The following is a 22,219-nucleotide window of genomic DNA, read 5'->3' on the forward strand; positions in this document are numbered from 1 at the left end:
CGCTTTCCAGCATTTGGGAGCAAATGGTTGATTGTCCTTTGCTCCCATAGATTGCCAGATTTTTGTTCCCATTAGACAGATAAATCTTTAGGTGTGTGCCCACCTTAAGGGGTATCTTGACTCACAATAGGGGCAGCACGGATGGTGTAATGGTTAGCATTACTGCCTCACAGCACTGAGGTCATGGGTTCCATTCCCACCATTGCTCTAGCTGTGCGGACTTTGTATATTCTCCCCGTGTTTGCGTGGGTTTCCTCCGCGTTCTCCGGTTTCCTCCCACAATCCAATAATATACAGGTAGGCTAATTGGCTCCCAACAAAAATGAACCCTATAATGTCTGTGTGTGCATGTACATGTGGTAGGAAATATAGATTGTAAGCTCCACTGGGGCAGGGACTGATGTGAATGTTCAAATATCCTCTGTAAAGCGCTGCAGAATATGTGTGCGCTATATAAGAAACTGTTAATAAATAAATAACTTGGTTGCACACATTTGTGGGCAAACAAAACAATTATCCAATCACTCTTGTATATTAGAGTATTTGTTTATTTAGACCAACGTGGTTCATTCTTTACCATCAAAGTGGACAGAGTGCGTATAGAATAGTGTGCTGAGCGCAGCTAGGTACCGTGCCCGGAGCATGACGAGCCATGCGAGGGGACGCAGTACCCTTACACAGTGTCCATGTCGTCATATGTCGACAGAGAAACAAAAACACAGAAAACCAGTGTCGACCATGTATATGTCGACTTTTTGTTTGGGTTGGCCTGTCAATGCCGACCTTAAGTATGTCAACCATTTAAAGGTGTCGACCTACCCACTGTACCTTTAGTGGCCGACCGAATGTCAATGTATCATTTATACCATTAGCACACTAGTAGATATATCTGCAAAGACTGATTGGTTCTCCATACACGCTGCACGATCCATCGGGAATGGATTGTGCAACTGGGCAGGCGGATTTGCATGTACCCGGCCACTGAGCTGCCAATCACAGCCTTCTCTGCTACATGAATGACCCCAGCTCCATGACCCAGTAATCCATCTTACAAGACAAAACACAAAGCACTTCTCACCTATAGCGAACAGCCTAATACAAAGGAGGACACTCTGGAGTTGACTCTTGCGCCACTATACAGTCGTTAGGTCTACACACTAAAAGGTCAACATGCATTGGGTCGACCACTGAAGGTTGACATGGATTATGTTGACACCTGAAATAGGTCAACATGCCTAAGGTCGACATGGATAAAAGGTTCACACAAGCATTAGGTTGACAATGGCTAGGTTGACAGTCAAAAGGACGACATGGATTTTTATTTTATTTTTTAAGCCGATAGGCGGTATTTCCTGCCCTACCATCCGCTAGGGCACGGGGAGAATAAAACGTAGCAAGGTACCATGCTGGAAGCATGGCGAGTGCAGCGTGCCATTGGAGGGGTTGCGGTGCACCAATATGGTGTCTGTCAACCATGTCGACATTCGGGACAAAAAAAAAGTGTAAAAACCCATGTTGACCTTTCAACTGTGGACCTAGCCATTGTCAACCTTATGCTTGTGTAGACCTTCCATCCATGTCGACCTTAGACATGTCAACCTAGTTCAGGTGTCTACCTAAGTCATGGCGACCTTCAGTGGTCGACCCAATGACCCATACCGTCTGAATGTGCAGGAACGGAGTTGCCCAGCCCTATGGCATGTATAGTTTCTCTGGTGGCAGCATGTCGTCTGAAAGCATCCATGTTCACGCATGCAGCCATTAAACGCCCATGAGTCAGACTAGTGTTGCAGCCACCTCCCAGTCCGCACCCAGGAAAGCCCATCGCCTTTCTCATACATTTGGGATACCTCCTGTCCCGACCACAACACATCTTTGTGCGTACACTCTGCATACACCATAGGGGGTTTTTGTGATGCAGAGTAAAAAAAATATATATATATCCCTCAACTATGAAGAGCGACACTGCATGATACTCAGTCAGGTTCTAAGTGCTAACCCCTTTGTCTAGTCAGATGATTTGGACAATGGGTTCCTAGTGGGGACCCACACTACCCACTGACTACAGTAAGTGCATTAGTACAGTCAGTTACCATTATACAATTTGATATGAATGTAGAAGTACAAACAGAAGATGGAGGATAACCCTATCAAAATGCTCTATAAAATATTTACCTTCCATAAACATTCATTGCAATGTTCTGTGTGTAGTCCACCATAAAGATCAATTAGCCCTACTTTATATTATGTGTAATCTCCTTTCCAGCAAGCAGCGCCATTCATTCCTTGTGAAATATGGTATTACAAGGGCATGTACAATACAATACGCTTATGCAATACCTGACATTACATATTCCCATTTCTGCTAATCAGACCGATACCTACATATTTAATAGACCATTTACAAGATTCTTTCCAACATCATCATGTACAGTATGTATATATATACATACCTCTTTTTATGGCAACATTAAAGGGCTGTAATAAAAACTCATTAGCTATGCAGTCACTGTATGCAGATTTGAGAGCTGGATCGCCCTTATCCACCCCCACAGTTGTTTACCAGAGTTACCTGTCATCAGACACACAAACACACACACACACAGACACACACACACACACACGGGACTAAACTTCCAGCACAACAAGGAAATGTTCCTTGACAGCAAATTACTGAAGGGCTAATCCATACTTCCCAACTATTTGAAGGGGATTGTCCCACCAACCTACCAGCTAATTCTGCCGACTCCTGGACAGCGTCGGGGTTATGTTCTGTGGGTGTCAAATCCACATACGAGTGCAAGGGTGTTTTCAGGTAAAAGGGGTTAGGGATGTTCCCATCATAATATAGTCACTTCCACGCCTCACACAACTCTGGTGCACAATCTCATTTAAAAAAACTGGACTGTTAGAAAGCAGCATTTAGGGCCATACCACAACTCAATAGTGTTCTTATTAGCACCCTACACGTGGTGTCCCGTTTCCTGCAGAGGTGCCCCTTTCCGCCTTGGCACTTCTAGGACACTCTGGTCCATATCTCAATGCGGAGACCAGAGTGTGCTAACGATACCCCAGGCAGGAGAAGGGAACTGCACGGGTTGTGACAGGTGCAGGGTGCGAGACTAATTCAAGTCAAGTGCAAGCAGTTTATCCAAAACAGCCTTCATTAACGTTTGTGTGAGTGACTACTAAAGTTGTGACATGTTTTCAGACAACGTACCCGCTTAGCTCTGAAAAAAAATACATCTTCGCTATCCTAGTTTTTATATTAAAAGAAAATATATTGCTGTTGTATAAAACAAAGCTCGTCTCAGGTATTATAAAATCCAAGGCCTGGCACCACTTCACCATCTGGTCATCCTGGAATCTCCCATGCCCTATAATCTGTGAAATGGCAATTAGCACACTTTAGGAGACTGGGCGGCACATGGATACCGATTATATATAATAAAAAATCATTACACTATAGCTGTATCATGCTTGATTTGATTGCGATGTATGAGTGATCCAATCATCATTTCTTGGATTGCTATGTAATTACCCATTCCGTGTTGCTTACTATACTCTTCATCCCATTCTTACTAAAAATCATCAATAAGGAAAAGATCAGAAAAAAATCTTTGGCTAGAGACTTTGTAGTTCTGGCTTATAAAAAACTTGTAGGAATGGTGTAAAAAAAACTGCCCCTACTTTACGCTCCTCCTTACAGGTCTATGTTCTAGTTATAACAAAGATTATCATACTGTAGTTTAAAACTAATGGTTACATGTGTGTCATTAGTGAACAGATACAATCTGACTACAGAGCACAATATGGTCTCAAGTAGACTACATACGGCAGGTACAGAAAGGGTTATAGCAGGGAGGACAGCGGCTGTTTTACAACTGCAGGCACAAAGCAAGCTCTGTTGGTAATAAATATCTGTTCTGTGTCAGCCCCCTCCAGAAAGCAGGACTGGCAGATTTCATCACAGCTTGAATTATACACTAGATCATTACAAATCGGGTACGTTTCATGTATTTTACGTTTCGATTTGTTCTCCAAGTACAGCATTTACCAAGACTGTAACCCGACATGCAAATGATAACTGTATACAATTACGTGATAACCTTTTTCAGAAGCCCGAACGGAACACAAGAGTTGCAGACATACATTGTGATCATCTAGTAACTGTTTATAGCAATAAAAAAAACTGCAAAAACAGAACACACTGAAAATGATTGTACTGCACCAACAGTGTTTACAAATGCCCCATGCCCCTTGTCCAAGGCCAGGTTTGATGAACTTGTGGAAAAGTGCATTACAAAATGTCCGCCCCACATAATAATGTTGCACACTAACATTTGTGTCATCAAGCATTAGGTTGACAATGGGAAGGTCGACATTCAAAAGGTCAACATGGACAATGTCAAAGTGTGCTGCGCTAGACATGCTCCTGGCAGCGTGGCTCGCTGCGCTCGGCACACTGTTTTATTCTCTCACCACGCCATAGTGGACCGTAGGGCATGATATACACCCTGTCGGCACAAAAAAGTGAAAAACCTTTGCCTAGGTCATGTGTCGACATTGACCTTCAGTAGTTGACCCAATGCATGTCAACCAAATTACCGTATACCCAACCTATAACCAGGCATCCTGGACAAAATGATGCCACTGACACAGCAATGGCTAGACCAGGTAGTAGGTAACTTTTTTAACTCTGGAACTACACATCCCAGCTCTCTCTACCTAAATTTTGCTGTTAGGGCATGCTGGTATGTGTAGTGCCACGCTTAGACTACCCATGGGCACAATTACTACATGTATTTGTTTTGGTTTTGCTAGTCCTTTTTTACCACTCTATTGCTACCATATTTGATATAATTTGGTACGCACATTACCAGGTAAAAGTGCTTGACTCTGTAAATTGCTTCTTTGTGTGAAAAGGGGATCACAGTAAAATTGCCCTGGTTAGTGCCTGCACCAGTACAGTAGAGGTCTGTCTGCACTGGTAGTAGATAGGAGACGTGAACACCTGTGCAGTGTACTATTTATGTATGGTATGTGTCTCTACTGCTCTCCCCCTCCTGACTGACCTAGAAAAGACATTAGCCCAGGAGAAAGCATTTAGGCAGTCCTGTACAGCAGGAGGCATTTATAACACATTCAACATGTTTTATTAAAATATATAAAAGTAATTTATGAATATCTCCTCTCACACCTTTCCTGTGGCAGGTCTGACTGTGCTAACAGAGCTCTTAATTAAAGCAACACAACCCCCGCTTCGGGTTGGCGTTGATAGTGGGGTGGCGTTAACAATGGGGGGCATTTAGCCATCAGGGTGGGTATAGAATTAAAAATGGCATCTGGGGTGCCATTTCACATTTTACAGGCATCTGGGTGCCTGTACATTTAGAAATGGGGGGCATTTAGTCCAAATTGTGTCGCGTCGCATTGTATACCATACAATAGCATACAATGCAACGCGATCTTGAATTCAAGGGAATTTCAAGGGAAATCGCGTCGCATCTCTTGCTTTAGGTACTGGCATACAATTTCAACATCGGGCGCCCAGATAATACACAAGTACCCACAAAAATATTGAAGGCCAACACAATTCAATTGTTCACCCAACTCCTTGAGTGTGCATACCATATGTGTGCAGCCATTACAACTGGATTACCCATGCAAAGTGGCTTAGCCTGTCTAAAATGCCGCTCGCATCTCTGGAGGCGTAACACTGCATGCTTGACAAAATGAAGCAACTATTGAATTGCTCTGTCAGGCTAGAGAAAACAATTGAATCAGCCCCACAGTAATGTTCGCACTTCATACCTATTGAAATATTTACTAAGATTTACAGATGTAGAAATGTTGCCCACGATTCTAGCTATTATAATCTAATGTGCTAGTTAAATAAGTAAAATTAAACTAGTCGCTATGGCCAACATCTCCACTTCTATAAACTATATGCACTTACTATACCCTGGCCTAGAAGGTTACCTACATTGATTGCTACTATGCGAGTAACAGTTTCATTTTAACATGACATGAGATACAAAAGCATATTTGTCTTTCCAGTTTGTTTGTTCTGTGCTTTTCAAAAGCTGGCAATTTGACCAAGGCAGCCTCCAGGAGAAGGTGAGAGCTACTGGATTTCTATGCAACCCATATGGAGAGAGTCATGCACCACCTTTGGCTTCCAAGGCAACTATGCCTCCAAAACTTGCTGCCTGAATATTGACACCCAAACAAACCACTAGTAATGTAGAACTCTGTGTACAGCACTGGAATGAAAACAGAACAACCATTTTAGTTGCATTGGGAGTAACAATCTTGTGCTACCTGAGAACGGCATAAAATGAATCACGAGAATTATTTCACTCTTTCTAGATGAAGCACCTTTGAACTGGTTTCTCTCAGCTATAACAGTAGTCACCTTATAATCCTGCTGCACGCCTTGCTTTCTGAATGTTGTAATTTTATAATACAGGAAATTATTTAATAGCAGCAAGAATGCCGTTAACATGAATGCAGCCAGCAGAAAGACAACAGCTTATGTGTAGAGCAGGTGACTGTCACCAAGCAAGCAGTAAACAATGACAGGTATTCATCTCACTGCTGGGAGATGAATCACTCGGTGTCAGGAGAATACGGAGAGGCGGAGGATGTAGGAGACCGGTTGTAAACTACTACCTTACACTAGAAACATGTGCACAGATCTCCACACACAAAATCAGGCTTTTTTTCCTTCTACAGGCAAAGTTTTAATGTACGTACACACCAGATGACATTCTAAACTCTATGCATGATAACGACCAGTCATAATGACATATTCAGGCATTTCGTCTCAGTGCGCATTCACTATGTCGCTGAATATGCGTGCTTTCCTGCATCCTCCATTAGAAAGTGCTATTCTGCGTAAATGACTTACTTGTCACTCGTTACAGCCAGCAACAGCATGTGTGTACACACTTGCCGATGTCGACACCCCAACTTAAATTATTGCTGGGTACCCATATAATATAACGTATAGTTTAAAGATAACCTGTACTCATAGGGCCGTATTCAAATGTTAAATCGCTCCTGATCTCCCTAAAAACGCCAGTGCTGGCAGCCATACCCGCTTGAACGGTACTACGTTGGGTGCTCTCTAGTGTAAACATAAAAAAATGGCCCAGTGTCTCAGGTTTCAATATGCTGTGTACACACTGTACAATCCAGCATGAGATTTTGACTATATAGTCAAAATTGCATGCAGATCCGCACAGGTTTTTTACCTTGCGATCCTGATGTGCGCTCCCGTGACGGAACACATCGAAACCCAGATAGACAGGGCTGCAATGCCTATATACTGCAAATCGAATGTAGATAGCATGAATTGTATTCAAAATGTACAGAGTTTATAGCACTCGAATCTTAAGTCGAATAGCAAGGGAATCTCACCGTGTGTACACACCATTAAACATGTGACGGAGTGAGCTGAAAGTTCTATGTAACCGCGATATCTGCTGACCAAGAAAGAACAGATAAGAAGGCGAGATAGTTGTCTGAGGCTCTAAATAACATGTTCAGAGTTACAAAGGGGTAATAATACATGAAAGTAGTTATTGTACAAGTAAGCAGGTAAATCACAGGGTGGAGGAGAGGGAGATGAGCAGTTTATATATAACTTAGCAATGCTACTGATCTTTTTCAAGCGCTCTGGCTTTATTACCTATGTCTAGACAAACAGCACCAAGAAGCTTCCATTTCAGTGGTGATGACAGCTGGTACAGTATGATAAGAACTACCAGCGTGTCACTATTGCTACACACTGACATGCTATCTCACACAGACCATATTGTAACTGATGTCACTGAATCAAAAGGCAATGCGGCTGTCTATCTGCGCAGTTCAGGTGTCACAACACAGTGCATGTGTAAGAGCCTGTGCACACTGCTTGTGTATAACCTACTCTGCCTAGCACTGCTATAACATCATCACATACTGTAGCAGCGCCCAGTACAGAACCGACAACTTGCACCAACACCTGTTTAAGTATCTTAATGGGGTGAGGAAGGGAGAACAATTCAGAAAACACCTTTACATGGTAGAGATAAACTTCTATTACAAACGTATTTTTTTCCTTGTCACTGCTTTCTATATTATATATACTCTTATCTTCATATATTTTTTCTTTATTTAAGCATCTCTACAAATACTTACAATTGTACTGTACATCATGTTACCAGCATTTCAATAAGTAAAGATGAGAGCAGAGGAATTATTCCTAAATAATTACAGGTTGAGTCTCCAATAACCAAAATGCTTGGGGTCAGAGGTGTTTTACATATTGGATGTTTCTGTTTTTTTTGGGATAATCTGCATAATGAGATATCTTGGGGATGGAATCCAAGGTAAGCACTGAGGTCATAGGTTTGATTCCCACCATGGCCCTAACTGTGCGGAGTGTGTATATTCTCCCAGTGCTTGTGTGGGTTTCCTCCGGGTACTCCGGTTTCCTCCCACAATCCAAAAATATACTGGTAGGTTATTTGGCTCCCAACAAATTAACCCTAAAATGTCTGTGTTTGCAAGGTAGGGAATATAGGTTGTAAGCTCCGCTGGGGAAGGGACTGATGAGAATGTTAAAATATTCTCTGTAAAGCGCTGCAGAATATTTGTGCACTATATAAGAAACTGTTAATCAATAAATAATAATAATAATAATAATAAGGTAATACACAGAATAGGGAGAACCCAATTCTGTTGCACACCACCTGCTGGCCATCTAAATGGGTGTCTTTCAAAGCTATTCAATTGTTGCTCCGAACAGATGCCCATTTTACGCGGTTGATAGATCTGGGTTTAGCCTCTTTGCACTAAATGTCATCTGGGTGCCTAAAAGTCTGGGTTGAACACTCTGGGTGCCCAAACTATGGACTATAAAACTTTTCTCGCACCTTTGGAGGCTGCGAGAATAATCTATGTGCACTGGGTAATGGGGTTCTGGCTGGAGCAACAATTGAATAGGTCCGATTAGATGCCCATTATTATAGACAGCACGCATTGGCTGCACTGCAGATTTAAATTCCCTCCAATGAATTTATACTTCACATACACATAGCCTGAAGGTAGTTTAATGCAGTTGTTTTAATCATCTTGTGCATTAAACAAAGATTGTGTACACGTAACCTTCAAAAAGCAAAGGTCCCCCTATCTCAGTCATTCTCAAAAGTCAGTCTTTATTCAGAATATTACATCTTTTGGATATGGGAGAATCAACCTCTACAAGGAATCAAACTTAAGGCCTGTCACTGTATAAAGTGTTGGGGATGACGAGTATTCTAGTATATATGTCAGGAATGATAACCTAGGAGTCTGTGCCTGGACGCATACATTAGTTCATTTACAGGCAGGAAAGAAGGCTTCTCAGGAGCGTGGAGACATGTGCTTGTCCCAACAGCGCCATATGCGTGGAGAGTTCTTGAAGTTAGAGTATGAATAGCTTATAAAAAGTAGGGTGTCAGCATTACAAAACAATGCAAAAGTACAATAAAATGGGCGGGAAGAACATGAAGCGATCATCTTTAACAATAAAAAGTGGTATTGTTTTAAAAAGCTGCAGAATGGGAGGTGTAGATGTACATAGCTCTGCAAGCAGAACACCACGCTGTACTATTCTGCTGATAAGGACATTCACACAGACAATGTGTACAAATAGGAGCAGGGAGGACATGGGTGAGAACAATTTGCAGTCTAATCCCACCAAACAAAGCCTATGGCTGATATCAGCTAAACAAACCAGGGAGGCCAAAAAACTTGGCACTCAGACTGCAACAACAACTATGGCACACAGATGTTACATTTACAAAAAGAAAGTAAATATACAGTATATATGGTTTCCAGACCAAAAGTATAGTAACATTCCATTATTTTCCTTCCATGCCTATTGTATTTGGTTAAGTTTAATTTACATATTGTACAATTAAGGCAGGTTACACTGTAAAAGGACAGTTCAAGGAGCTGAAAGCACAGCAATAGGAACAGGCCATAAAGTGAGATGCTTCCCCATCATGCACTGCTGTGGATATTGACCACTAATCTCTTCACAATGTTTTATGCCTGTAGACAAGACAGGTTGTGTAATTGTTTCAGTATGTACAGAGCATGTATGCCTTTGTAGATATGTGGCAATCCCATATAACCAATGTTCCCAAAACAAACAAAAAGTAAATGTTTGGAATCTGTAATCTATATAATAATCTGATAATTTCTTTCCCATCTCTGACATGCGCAGTGGTAGCCCCTGATCTGCGCTCACCTCCACTAACAACAGCTTCCACTGCAACGATGGGGCAGAAAAAAACATTGTCTGATCCAGGAACAAGGAGGTATAGCAGGTTTGGGGCCGACCAAGCTGGCCCAGCACATGAAGGGGCCCTTTACAAGTTAATTACTAATGGAATTACTGTGTACACAGCTACTGTGACACTATGCTTGTTCAGTTAAACTTATAACAAAATCTGGTGTGAAAACAAAACAAAAAAAAAAAAAATGTAACAATTTAGAAACATATATTTCTATAACTTCCTATTGTACAGACCCACTCCTGGAGTTCCTTTTGCAAAAAAAATGCTATAGCGATAAACCAATCTGGTCACAAAAGGTGTACTTTAGCTGTAGGAAAATTGAGGTCACATAATGCTTTCTTCTAGTCAGCCTACTGCTCAGAGATATAAATTTAAGGACTAATATAAACTTCACAAATGAACAACAAGCATCATAATGAACAGACAAAATTTTGATGAACACAAGATGCCCTCAAATAATCTTCTCTTTTTCAGACACAGATTGCCATGCAAGCAAACATCACATATTATCTGACCATTCAGGCAGCCGCAGGCTGGTATGTAGTAAATATTACCAAAGGCACCCAATGACTGGGCCTTGCTGTAAATAAAGTAGACCATGTCTCAAGGACAAGGATGAGTATGAGAGGATTCTGGGAACTGTAAGATTTCCCACCATAACATTATGTATCATACTTGGAAATAATTTACAATATCTGCTGGAGAACAGACAGTAGTTTTGCAGGAGAACAGACCTATAGCTGAAAGCAATCATGGCTCTGAAAAAAAAAATCTGTTTAATCAAATAAAAAATATTTTAGTCACAAATAATGATTTGTTGCTTTATTTTCAATTCCGTCTGGTCTATCAGAAAATTCGGTACTTGTCGTGTCGGAAAAATCGCGTCGGCCGCATCGCATGCGATGCGACCGACCCCATTTTTTAGTTGAATCAAATGTGAATAGGGTCCCTGGGACCCGATTTTACATTGGATTCAATGTAAAATATTCCCTAGACCCCCAATTTTATACCATAAACCCCACTCCACGATTGACGCCAACCCGAAGCGTGGCGAGCGCAGCGAGCCCGCGAGGGGCGGCGGTGCGCGTCCTCCAACCTTTTCATTCCCCTACTATCCACGTCGGCGTGGAGTTGAGAATATAAAGTGTGGCGAGCGCAGCGAGCCACCGAGCTCGAAGCGTGGCGAGGGTAGCGCGCCCCGCGAGGGGACGCGTATAACTTCACAGGTATACGCATGCGCTCGCCACGCTTCGGGCTCACCACACTTTATATTCTCAACTCCACGCCGACGTTGATAGTAGGGGAATGAAAAGGTCGGAGGACGCGCACCGCCGCCCCTCGCGGGCTCGCCACGCTTCGGGTTCACGTCAATTGTGGGGTGACGACGGGGCCATATATAATGTGAAATGGGTCATATTGGCCCATTTCACATTTTTTACTATGTGAGATGGACTTAATCAAGTACATCTCATCTTGTGCCATTATAATGGCACAAGACCGACGTGATGCTCCCAATTTCAATGTTAAAAAATATTTTAACATTGAAGCCTATGGCAAAATCGGGGGCATCGCGTCGGGGCCAATGTTAATGGTCCCGACCGACGCGATGCCCGCGATTTTTCCTTTGCCGGCAAAATGGACCTGATTTCAAAGGAAATCGGGTCCATCGCGGGCATCGTGTACCTTAACTTAAAGGTACACGATGCCCAAGATTGTGGCCGTGCTAGGAAACAAGTACCGAAAATTCTACTACCCACAAATGGCTCATCAAGACATGTCCTTTTCACTAATTTATTAAAGTTGGATCTCAGTGGCACGCCGGGAGCTTGATGTTCCATCACTGGAAATACTGTAAGAGCAGTGAGGCACCTTGTCCTGAGGACCTGTCTGCAAGAAAACTAACTATTCAGAACTCAGAGGAACCTTCATTTCATCTAAGAGAACATACATTCATTAAATTGTAAATTCACATCAATGCTAAAGCAAAATTCAAATAAAAAAAAAAAAATTTTCACTCTGCATCTCCACCATCACATGTCACAATTATTATCATTTTATTTATAAGGGGCCACAAGTGTTTTGCAGCGCCGTACAATGTAACAGTACAGGGAGACAAAACTTGCCATTACATTGAATAAATAACAAAAATAGAGTACAAGTAAAGAGCGCCACAGTTCAGTACACATTACAGCTTAAATATAAGTAGTGAGGACTCAATTTACATACTAGAAGAGGCTTGTGGCCAATGTTGGAGATGAGTATGCGGACAAAGGTGGTCTCTGAGTGTTTGAGTATGGGAGAGCTGGTGAGTGAAATGTGGAGAGAAGAGGACTTTGACAACAGGAGGGAAGAATCGAGTAGGAAGGAGAGACAGACAGATTACAAGAGATGCAAGCAAGTGGGTGGTGGCTAGATAGCAGGATGTAATCTACAGGTATTTCTAGAACAACATTATATGTCTACACAAGTGCTCTTCATGAAAAATAAACTACAGTAATCCATTATGTGGGCGGAGCAATAATTACACTGCAGCCACTTCATTTATTAGGAATTGGCAACATCCTTGAGGTCTCAGATGTCACTAAAGGGGGTATACACGCAGAGCGATTTTGTGCTCTTTTGTAAAGGTGCGTACACATGGTTCAATACCGTTTTCCATTCAATTTTTATTTGATATGGACTATTCGACCTGCTCTGAAGTTTTTTCCACTCCTTTTCGATTTCCACTATTTCTATTGGATTATTCATTTGATGTGCATTAGATTTGCTATTAGATCAACACTGGCTTCAGGCAGTAGATGGATATCGAATGCTGCAGAGAACACATACGATTTGCACTATCTACATTACATTTCCACTATATACTCTTGGCTCCCAAGACTAATTTTTCTATTCGATTTACACTACATGGGAGTGCGCATTGGGATAGATTCTGCATCAAATGTAGAAAAACCATTGGATTCTCTATTCGATTTTGCGTCTATAAGTAACCTGACTATAAAGCTTAGAAAGTAAGCAAAGATTGCCCCATGTGTATGCCCCGAGCGATGGCTGGTCCCGAACGTTGCTATTGCCCGCTAGTTAAGTCAAAATTTAGTCAAATTGTTTAGCAATTGACTGCAAATCTGTATGTATGTACAGAATGAGCAATAGTGAGCTACATCCTGAACCACTACCACACCCTTTTTTCACTTCGCAAACATCGCTGCATGTGTATGGGCTGTCTACGGGTGATGTAAACACCGGGAAATCGCCTACCCTAAATAGCTTAGCAAAAACGATCAGCACACATATTAGTGTTCATGCCTTTAAGAGATTGACAGACCCAAATTAGATCAGCACACAAAAAAGGGTATAGAAGTGATCCACTTTAATATTGGCTAGATTGCAAACACAAGCCATGACAGTGTCCTATTTAGGGGTTGTATTCAATGTGGCCGGCGAGAGGGTTAAGCGGCAGGGAGCGCAGAAAACAAGTGATCTTCACTGTTTGACCTTTGTGCCGGACGTTCACCCTATTCAATGTGTCAGGGAAATCCTCGCTGTCAGGACAGAGGCCCTTATTCTGATCGGTGCGGCCGGATCCGAATATGCGGCCAGGACCGTGCGTGCGAAACCCCGCCTTCCATACGGATCGCCAACTCCGTCCGTACGCGGTAAGAAGCTGTCCGAACGGACCGCACGTGTACTTTTCATGGAATACGCCTCCTCCATCTCAGGGAACCTCCCCCATCATTCGATGGTCGCAGAACATCGAATGCAGGACCGAGTGGTCCACTAGCTCCCGCAACCTCAGACCACACTGACATTTTTCCGTGCAAAAGCAGGGATCTGGGCGGGCAGCTGACATCCGGCGATGTCATATGTCCGCCCCCTACACGTGCGTCACGACCGCATTACCATATGTACGCCCAGCGTTTGCATGGAAACGCCCATGAAACACGGAGCGTACGCATATGGTAATGAGCCCAAATAGCCCTTCACGCCCCTCTCCACCCCCTGTTCGGAGTGTTCACATTTCATGCGGGATTTGGCCGTACGCCCCGCTCGCACATTCGCAGAGACGCCTCTGCACATGCGCAGACACAAAACATCGGCGGCACGAACGCACGCGGATATTACCGCACCAACCAGAATAAGGGCCCGAGAGAATTACCCCAAACTGCGAGGATCGCGGCCAATGCAGGGAGCCCGCTGCATTTAGCCGCGAGTCTCACTGTTTCAGCGGCCGCATACGCCGATTCCCTCTCGCTCCAAAAACAGAGCGAGGGGAAAACAGCGTATGCAGGGGGTCAGTTGAATACTGACCCTGCGAGCAGTCACAGCTTGCCAGCAGCATTGAATACACCCCTATGTCTATACCATACAACTTCTTAGGCCATTTAGAATATAGTTCATAGACCTAAAATTAGTTAACATTTAAATTAACTTCAATCTCGCAAAAGAGGTGTTCAGATAGTATTATAAAAGTTTACTACTGGAGAATACCTTTTGGCAGAATGTAATGGTGTTAAATTTTAATACCTTAAAACTTTATCACTTTTTTAAAGGTCATGCTGATTCCTATAGCTGTTTACTTACTATATGGTATGCAACACCACCAATATCAGCAAGGATATTGACAGTGCCGCCGAACGATCTATTGTTTAAATCTAAATGATATGGTTCAGTACCTGGACCTGCAAAGATATGAAAATAAAGCCCATTCTATGTTATGTCCCCATAACGATTTACAGTCTTACGGAGTCTCCGGGGGGCAGAACATCACCGTTAGTCAGATTTGACGGCAAATTCAGACAACCGGGTCGTCATTACCAGCTGGAGCAAGCATCGATAACGATATAGTGGGTACACATTAAACAATATGCACAACTGTATTGTTAATGTGCTTATCGTTAGGAGAAAAGAAGAAGATTGGGAGCCCTAATGGTCACATCCGGTCCCTGAAGGTCTATCCACGCAAGCCCTCCTGCAGTGTTACCTCACGCTACATTGTTTGCTGGCCGGGACTTCGCCAAATACTAAAGGCGTGCCAGAACTCCACACCAGCCATCTGTTGCCGCTAACCGCTGCTTGAAACCAGCTTCAAAGTGAGGTGACTATCCAACCGTCCACTTTAGCCTGCTAAGGCATTACAATAACAACTTGTGCTTATGTGCTTTTACCCGTCATATGGGCTATAACGCTGGCAAATTAACTGTCTTACTAACACAGTGGATGTGTGGACAACTCACTTTGTCTGTGATCATTATGGTGAACTAACCAACTATATCTGCCTATTAACCCCTCATCTTCTGCTCAATTGAACTGTGGTTCATGCATGTATGCTCACATGCTAATACAGCAAAGAAGGGGACTATAAGCATTTAACCTTTTCTCCAAACCTAAATCATTTTAGGTTACTACATAATATTGGAGGCACTATTCTAGAGTGGAAACCTTGTGTATCGGATGTGAATTTTAATTTAGAACCATTAGTGTTATTTGATTGTATATGATCTTAAAAGTTTTTTTATTACATTTTTTGCATATATATAAACCATTATATTTAAACTGAAACAATGTGTCCGGTTTTTTTGTGCACAGCAATTGTTACAAAATTATTTGCAGCGCAACGTAACTGTTTAAAATGTGCTTATCGTTGGCTAAAATCACAGTGTGTACCCAGCTTAAAACTCTTTGCAGCCAATTGAAATGTGTGCACTCCATGCTGGCAATCTAAACTAACGGGTGTCTATTGGAGCTATTGAATTGTTGCTTGGATCAGACAAACATTAGCATTTTAGCGGCTGATAGACCCAAGTTTAGCCACTTCGCACTAAAAGTTTCCATCTGGGTGTCTAAAAGTCTAGGTTCGGACGCTTTGGGCACAGAAACTACGATTTTAAACTTTTTTTCTCTCTCTCTGGAAGCTGTTCAGAAAGACACCCTTTACTTTAACAGGGCAGTAGAGAGCCTGACTAGGCCCAGGTACTTTTCAGGGGGCATGGCCTAACTATAGGAGGCATGTACATGCACTATAACAATAAAAGATTAAGCACCTCCCTGGCCACACAGCAGTGTGTGAGAAGTGCTGCTGCTGCTGCCAGGTAACAGGCCGCATCTAGGCACCTCCACCAGACCTGGGCCCGGGTAATGAGTACCCTCTCTTGGTGCCACTGACTATAGACAGCGAGCAGTGAAGCATTTGAATTGTCACTTTTGTGACACCCATATTGTACAGAAGTTTAACATACTCCAAATTTTGAGATATGATTTTTTTTAAATGTGATTTTTGTACTAAAAAATATAAAAATAAAATAAAAAAGGATAACAATGATACAGATTTCTTTACAAAGCGAATCCCAGAAAATTCAGCAATGTCAAAACAGGGTATGAAAAGTGCAATGCTTGCAAAGACATGAAAATAAAGTCCATTCTATGTAGTGTCCCCATAAATATATAAACTTTAACCACTAGGGATGACAATAATCAATGTGCTGTGTACATTAATGGGCTATTCATTCCTATTGATTTTAAATTGTAATTGTTTCCACTACGTATGTAGAAACTATTCAAGATTCTCTTAAGATACAAAAATAGTTCTCTTTATAATAAAAAGAGGTTTAATTTTTTCATTTCATAACACTGTACTGTATATTTGTATAATGCTATTTTTTCTCTCCTCTCCACATTAAACTGGAATTATTGTGAGGCAAAAGGTGACAGTCATGTGGTTCCATTTCCACAAACCCAGGGCTGACAAAAGTCTCTGGGATGGTTCTGCTATGATAGCGGGACTTCCGACAGCAGGCTTCCTAGTTACTGTTGGAATCCAGCCTAGGTGGATATTCTAGCATGTGGAACCCATGCACACTGCCTACTAGCTATAGTAGGAACGAGCGTAGACTAATCACTGAGTTTGGGTAACGAATTTGAAGAGGCCACAATTTCCAATTTTGTATTAATTATTTTATTCACTATCTTCTTGTTTTAAATGAGGTTCCTACATACTTGAAACATGACTGAAATTAAAATCGCCCAGTAAACTGGAAAACTGCCACAAGAGATGTGCATGGCACGGCTGTGAAAGACATGGTTACAGCAGTTAAAATGTACATTGACCGTGTCTGCTTGAATATAGGTGGACGTCAGTACATTTAACCACCACAATGGCAGTTTTCCCAAGGGCAGTTAATGTGTACACATTTAGTAGAAATGTAAACATATCTGAATGGAAAAAAATGTTAGATTACTGTTCATTAAAGCTGTATATTTTATTCTGCATGCATGATGTTAGCGGATGTCTCGACTGGTATACAATCATGGCATAATGCCTAACGGCACTTGACTGCATTAGAATGCACCTTGCTTTGTGATACATGCTAAAGATGAGTGAACTTCCTGTGAAATCCTTGAATTCCAGAGCGAACCCTGTAAAACATCATTCAAACTATGAAGTCTGTAGGCATTCGGGTGAAGAACTGAATTATCACATGTAGTGTAGCGTCACAGGAGCACAATCCTATACACAAAGGCTAATTTAAATAATATCCAAAGCATTTTACAGAGACAGAAGTGAAAAGTTTTCTTAGATTGATATGGGGCTAGGGTGGCCGATCCTGGGATTTGGCCCCAAAATGTCAGATTTCAATCCCGAGACATGCACAGTCTAATGCCAGGCAGTGTCTGAGCACACGCTCAGACACTGCCCGGCTGTTCCCAACCAGGCTTGCGCAACATGAGGTCACACTGCGCAGGTCGCAGCGCTGCACCTCCAGCGCCGGAACCTTCTTGCTGCCCGACCTCTCCCGGCCACACGCAGTGACCCAAGCACCTTCAGCGTCATACCACACCAGCCTCCACACCGCTGCCCCCTTCCGCCGCTCCCCAAAAATCAGTCAATGTGGGGCACAGGGGCAGTTTTTATTAGGGCCGGGAATCCCGCGATTGAGCATTTTTCAATCCCGATTCCCGGGATTTAAAATTATCCCGGGATTGGCATCCCTATATGGGGCAGATGTACTAAGCCTAGTGATAAAGTACAGATAGAGAAACAAACCAATCAGCTCCAATCATTTTCAAACACAGCCTGAAACATGGTAGTTAGGAGCCAATTGGCTGGTACCTTCTCTCTCCAAGGCTAGTACATCAACGTGTGTGTGTGTGTGTGTGTGTGTGTGTGTGTGTGTGTGTGTGTGTGTGTGTGTGTGTGTGTGTGTGTGTGTGTGTGTGTGTTAAGAGCTTTACATTGTAATAATTAGGTTAAACTTTATGTTCAGGATATATATTCCAAAACACAAAGTAAACACAAATAACTGCACATAAATCTACTGACTTTTACAGCAGAAGCAAAACACTGCATATACGAAGCCTGACCATGCAATCAGATATTTGTTTTCATCAGTCTGCCTACATTGGACAGCTAAACACTGATCTCTGGTTGAATGTGAAATGTTACGGAATATAATGTTCTATGTACCTTGTCATTAATTATAACCTTTGTGTATGAGAAGTTCACCACAAGGGGTCAAAAGAAAGTGTGCCAGAAATTCGAAGAGAGCAGTAAGATGTAATTTGTCTAAGCCTTAAATAATGTACATACGGTCTGTAACCTTAAAGACTACTGTTAAATGCAGATCACCCATACAGAATTCCCAAGTTATGGATGGTGCATCGCTGCAAGATGTGATATTATGTTTTCTCAGACTTCTAACCATTTAGGAGTAAAGTTGGTCTTTCCAGCAAACACTGTCAACTCTCCCTCACATCTGCACCTCATTTGTATTTGTTCTCTTTTTGATTGCAGCAGTATTTAGTAGGATTTGTAACGCTGAATGCCTGACACAGCAACTTATAAATAAATGCTGTGGCTACATGCAGGTAGAATTTTTCATTGACAGGCTGAAAATTCCTGACCGATTAGGTATTTATTTAATTGTTCCTCTCTGCCGAGTATGACACAGCAAGGAGATGTGCCAGAGAGTTCGTGGTTCACGCTGCTGGAATTTGGATTTTGCATCTCACCTCCTAATCACATGACTGATTATTGAATTAACATAGCTCGGAATTAAAGGGACCTATTCCAAATTACTAATTTAAAATATAACTTATATAAATCATTATGGCATAATTAAAAGTTCATAAAATGGCAATAATACAATACTGCATTTCAAAGAATTTGGAACTCATTCATCTAATTTAATAGTTAAACGTAACAACCCCAAAAAAACGGTAGCAAATATTTTTAAAAGTATATAATAAAAATGTTGTCATTCTTTTACATTCCTTATTAAGACAATGGCCCGTAATTAATGCGGCTGGCAAAGGGGGTTAAACGGCGGGGAGCGCCGAAAACGAGCGAAGATTCCCCCAAACAGCGAGGCTAGTGTATAATTAGCCGCGAGTCTTGCTGTTTCAGCGGCCGCATACGCCGACTGCCCCTCCCTCCAAAGACGGAGCGAGGGGGAATCGGCGTATGCAGGGGGGGTCAGTTGAATACTCACCCCCAGCATTGAATACACCCCAATATTTATAATAAATCAAGTATTAGTGGACCAGACATTGAGCCAAATGGAATAGCCTCAGAGTTTGGCACAATGTCAACACTCAGAGGTTTTTAAAGGGGCAATCAAAACCATGCCTGGTAAATGATTGCTTCTTTAAAAAAAAAAGCTCAGAATTTGTCCGATAGTACGCACGGACACCAAATTCGGAGGCTATTACATTTGGCCCATAGTCTGAGTATTAAGTAAACATCCGTTCACATTACACACACATATATATATAAAAATATATTTTGTTGGTTAATAAGTAACTGCTGCACTACTGTATATTCAATAGTTTGTCAATTATTTATGCTGGCTCTAATGTGCTTAATGAGGAATAAAACATCAATCTGGACTTTTAGCAGCCTTAAATGATTGCAAACAGATTAATTGCATTTATTATTTTATAATGCTGCAGCAAACTTAACACGATCACTAGACCTCGGAACGGCTGCTGATCTTCATAAAGCAGTGTTACAGAAGTCTTTTTTTTTTGTGCAAAGTTTACACCCTACTAGCTTGCAACACGTCCTGTATAAGTTCCTTCAAACTGTATATGCCCTGAATACAGTGTGACACAACTAAGGAAGAAGCTGTAATTGCCTGGAGGAGGCTGCAGCTAATCCAGACCTCCAGTACTGAAGGAGTTAATGGCACTAATATTTGCCAAAGTTTTAGTACTGTGTGCACTTACGTCATTTTATAAACAAAACATACACTTGGATAAAATGGCACGATTCAATAAGAAGCAATTGTACACATTCTTGTTAAATAGCAAGCCAAGCTACAGTAAGAATAGATAAATAAGATAAAAACACATTGGACTCTTGTTTTAACATGACTTTAGAAATAGTTATTCATTTAACAGCTTTATATTGATGTTTATTCGTGTGACCACCAATTCCTCAGGAGTGTGAAAGGACCATTCTTGTAAATTGCAAGCAACTCAGTGTGCACAAATAAGTGCATAAGAGGGCCATTGCTTAATACAAAAAAAAATATGCAACACAAACATAAGTGTCAAAAAGCAAATACAATGTTATTGCTGGCACTACATTACATTACCTTAAGGGATGATTTACGCAGATATAAACACTTGTAATTAATCCAAGATCCATCACATAGCAAAAATTATGTATTTAATTTATTTTCTATGATGCTCCCATAAACAACATGCAATCACAATCTGCCACACAGGTGTAATAAATGAGGGAGTAATAGCATACGGTGGACAATCTGCTACTGTCCACACACAACCAACAAAATTCCTACAAATTTAAACCCTGGAATGTGTGTGTGTACATGTGGTAGGGGATTTATATTGTAAGCTCCACTGGGGCAGGGACTGGTATGAATGTTCAACTATTAAATAATAATTAAATATAACATATACATTAAGTTATAGATCAGCTCATATATGACAACAGCATTCAATGGTGGGGACAGTGTCTTATTCCCAAAACATTTATTTTCTAACACACGTATTATGCATATACATGTATTTTGCTATAAATGTAAACATGCAGGTAGCAGCTGATCGCCCTGGAAAACAAATATGTACTCACAATAAATAAGGGCATATATAACAAAGAATAAACAGGGTGTAATGACACCAGATATATGGGCGCTGTGTTTACCGTGCAGCGCTGTAGAATGAGGTCCCCGGTGTCAGCTGTCGCTCCCCCCCCTCCCCGTTGTCGGTTGCTGTCACTTCTGGCTCTGGGCTCTTCCTTCCTTCTCACAACCACAACAACATGGCGGAAGCGCGGGGACGCAGAGAGGGCCTGGCAGGGAGGGGGCGGAGGGGGGGGTTGCTACGTCCCGAAAACGAGCACTCTCACGCAAACGGGCACGCCCACTAACAGGAGCCTCGTGTACGCGCGGACATACACACCCCCCCTTCCCAGCTGCGGCTCAGCGTGTCAGCCTCTGCCAAACGGAGCGGGTGGTACAGTGGGTGTGTCATGAGTGGGCGTGGCTTGTCGTCCGGCGGCTTCTACACATAGCTGTGTGTATGTCATTATTCTCTGATGTAGGCGGGCGGGGTTAAGCAGATGAGGGAGTAAAATAGTGGGTACGCCCGACTACACCAGCGTTTTCCAACCGGTTAAGTTTAGATCCTAGTTGAAGAAAGGAGAGATGGGCACTCGGCTCTTTTCCTCTTTTCAACGGCTCCACTTGCTGAAAAAGAGCCGGTTCTTTTGGACGGATCTTGACTCTTTCTTTCTTTTTTACGATAATCAGGGCCGGCGCTACCCACTCAGCAGCTCCTGCAAAGCAGGGAGGCGCCATGCTGAAAAGGCGCTGTCTCCCTCCCTGCTCTGCTAAAGCTGCCTCAGCCCTCACTGTCACTGCCTC

General features: G+C 42.2%; 1 protein-coding gene across 3 annotated transcripts in view; it reads right to left on the minus strand.

Moving 5' to 3' along the window:
* Positions 1-21,766, minus strand: part of MTMR3 (myotubularin related protein 3) — a 70,413-nt gene extending 48,647 nt beyond the window's left edge. For 2 of the 3 annotated variants that reach the window (XM_083145324.1, XM_083145326.1), the window contains exon 1: positions 21,499-21,766. The gene's annotated coding sequence lies outside the window, so the exon portion shown is untranslated. The remainder of the gene's footprint in view (positions 1-21,498) is intronic. The other variant, XM_083145325.1, reaches the window with a different exon arrangement.
* Positions 21,767-22,219: the final 453 nt, after the last annotated feature.

The sequence above is a fragment of the Crinia signifera genome, chromosome 1 (genome assembly GCF_055691185.1).
Source record: "Crinia signifera chromosome 1, ASM5569118v1, whole genome shotgun sequence".
Classification (NCBI taxonomy): Eukaryota; Metazoa; Chordata; class Amphibia; order Anura; family Myobatrachidae; genus Crinia; species Crinia signifera.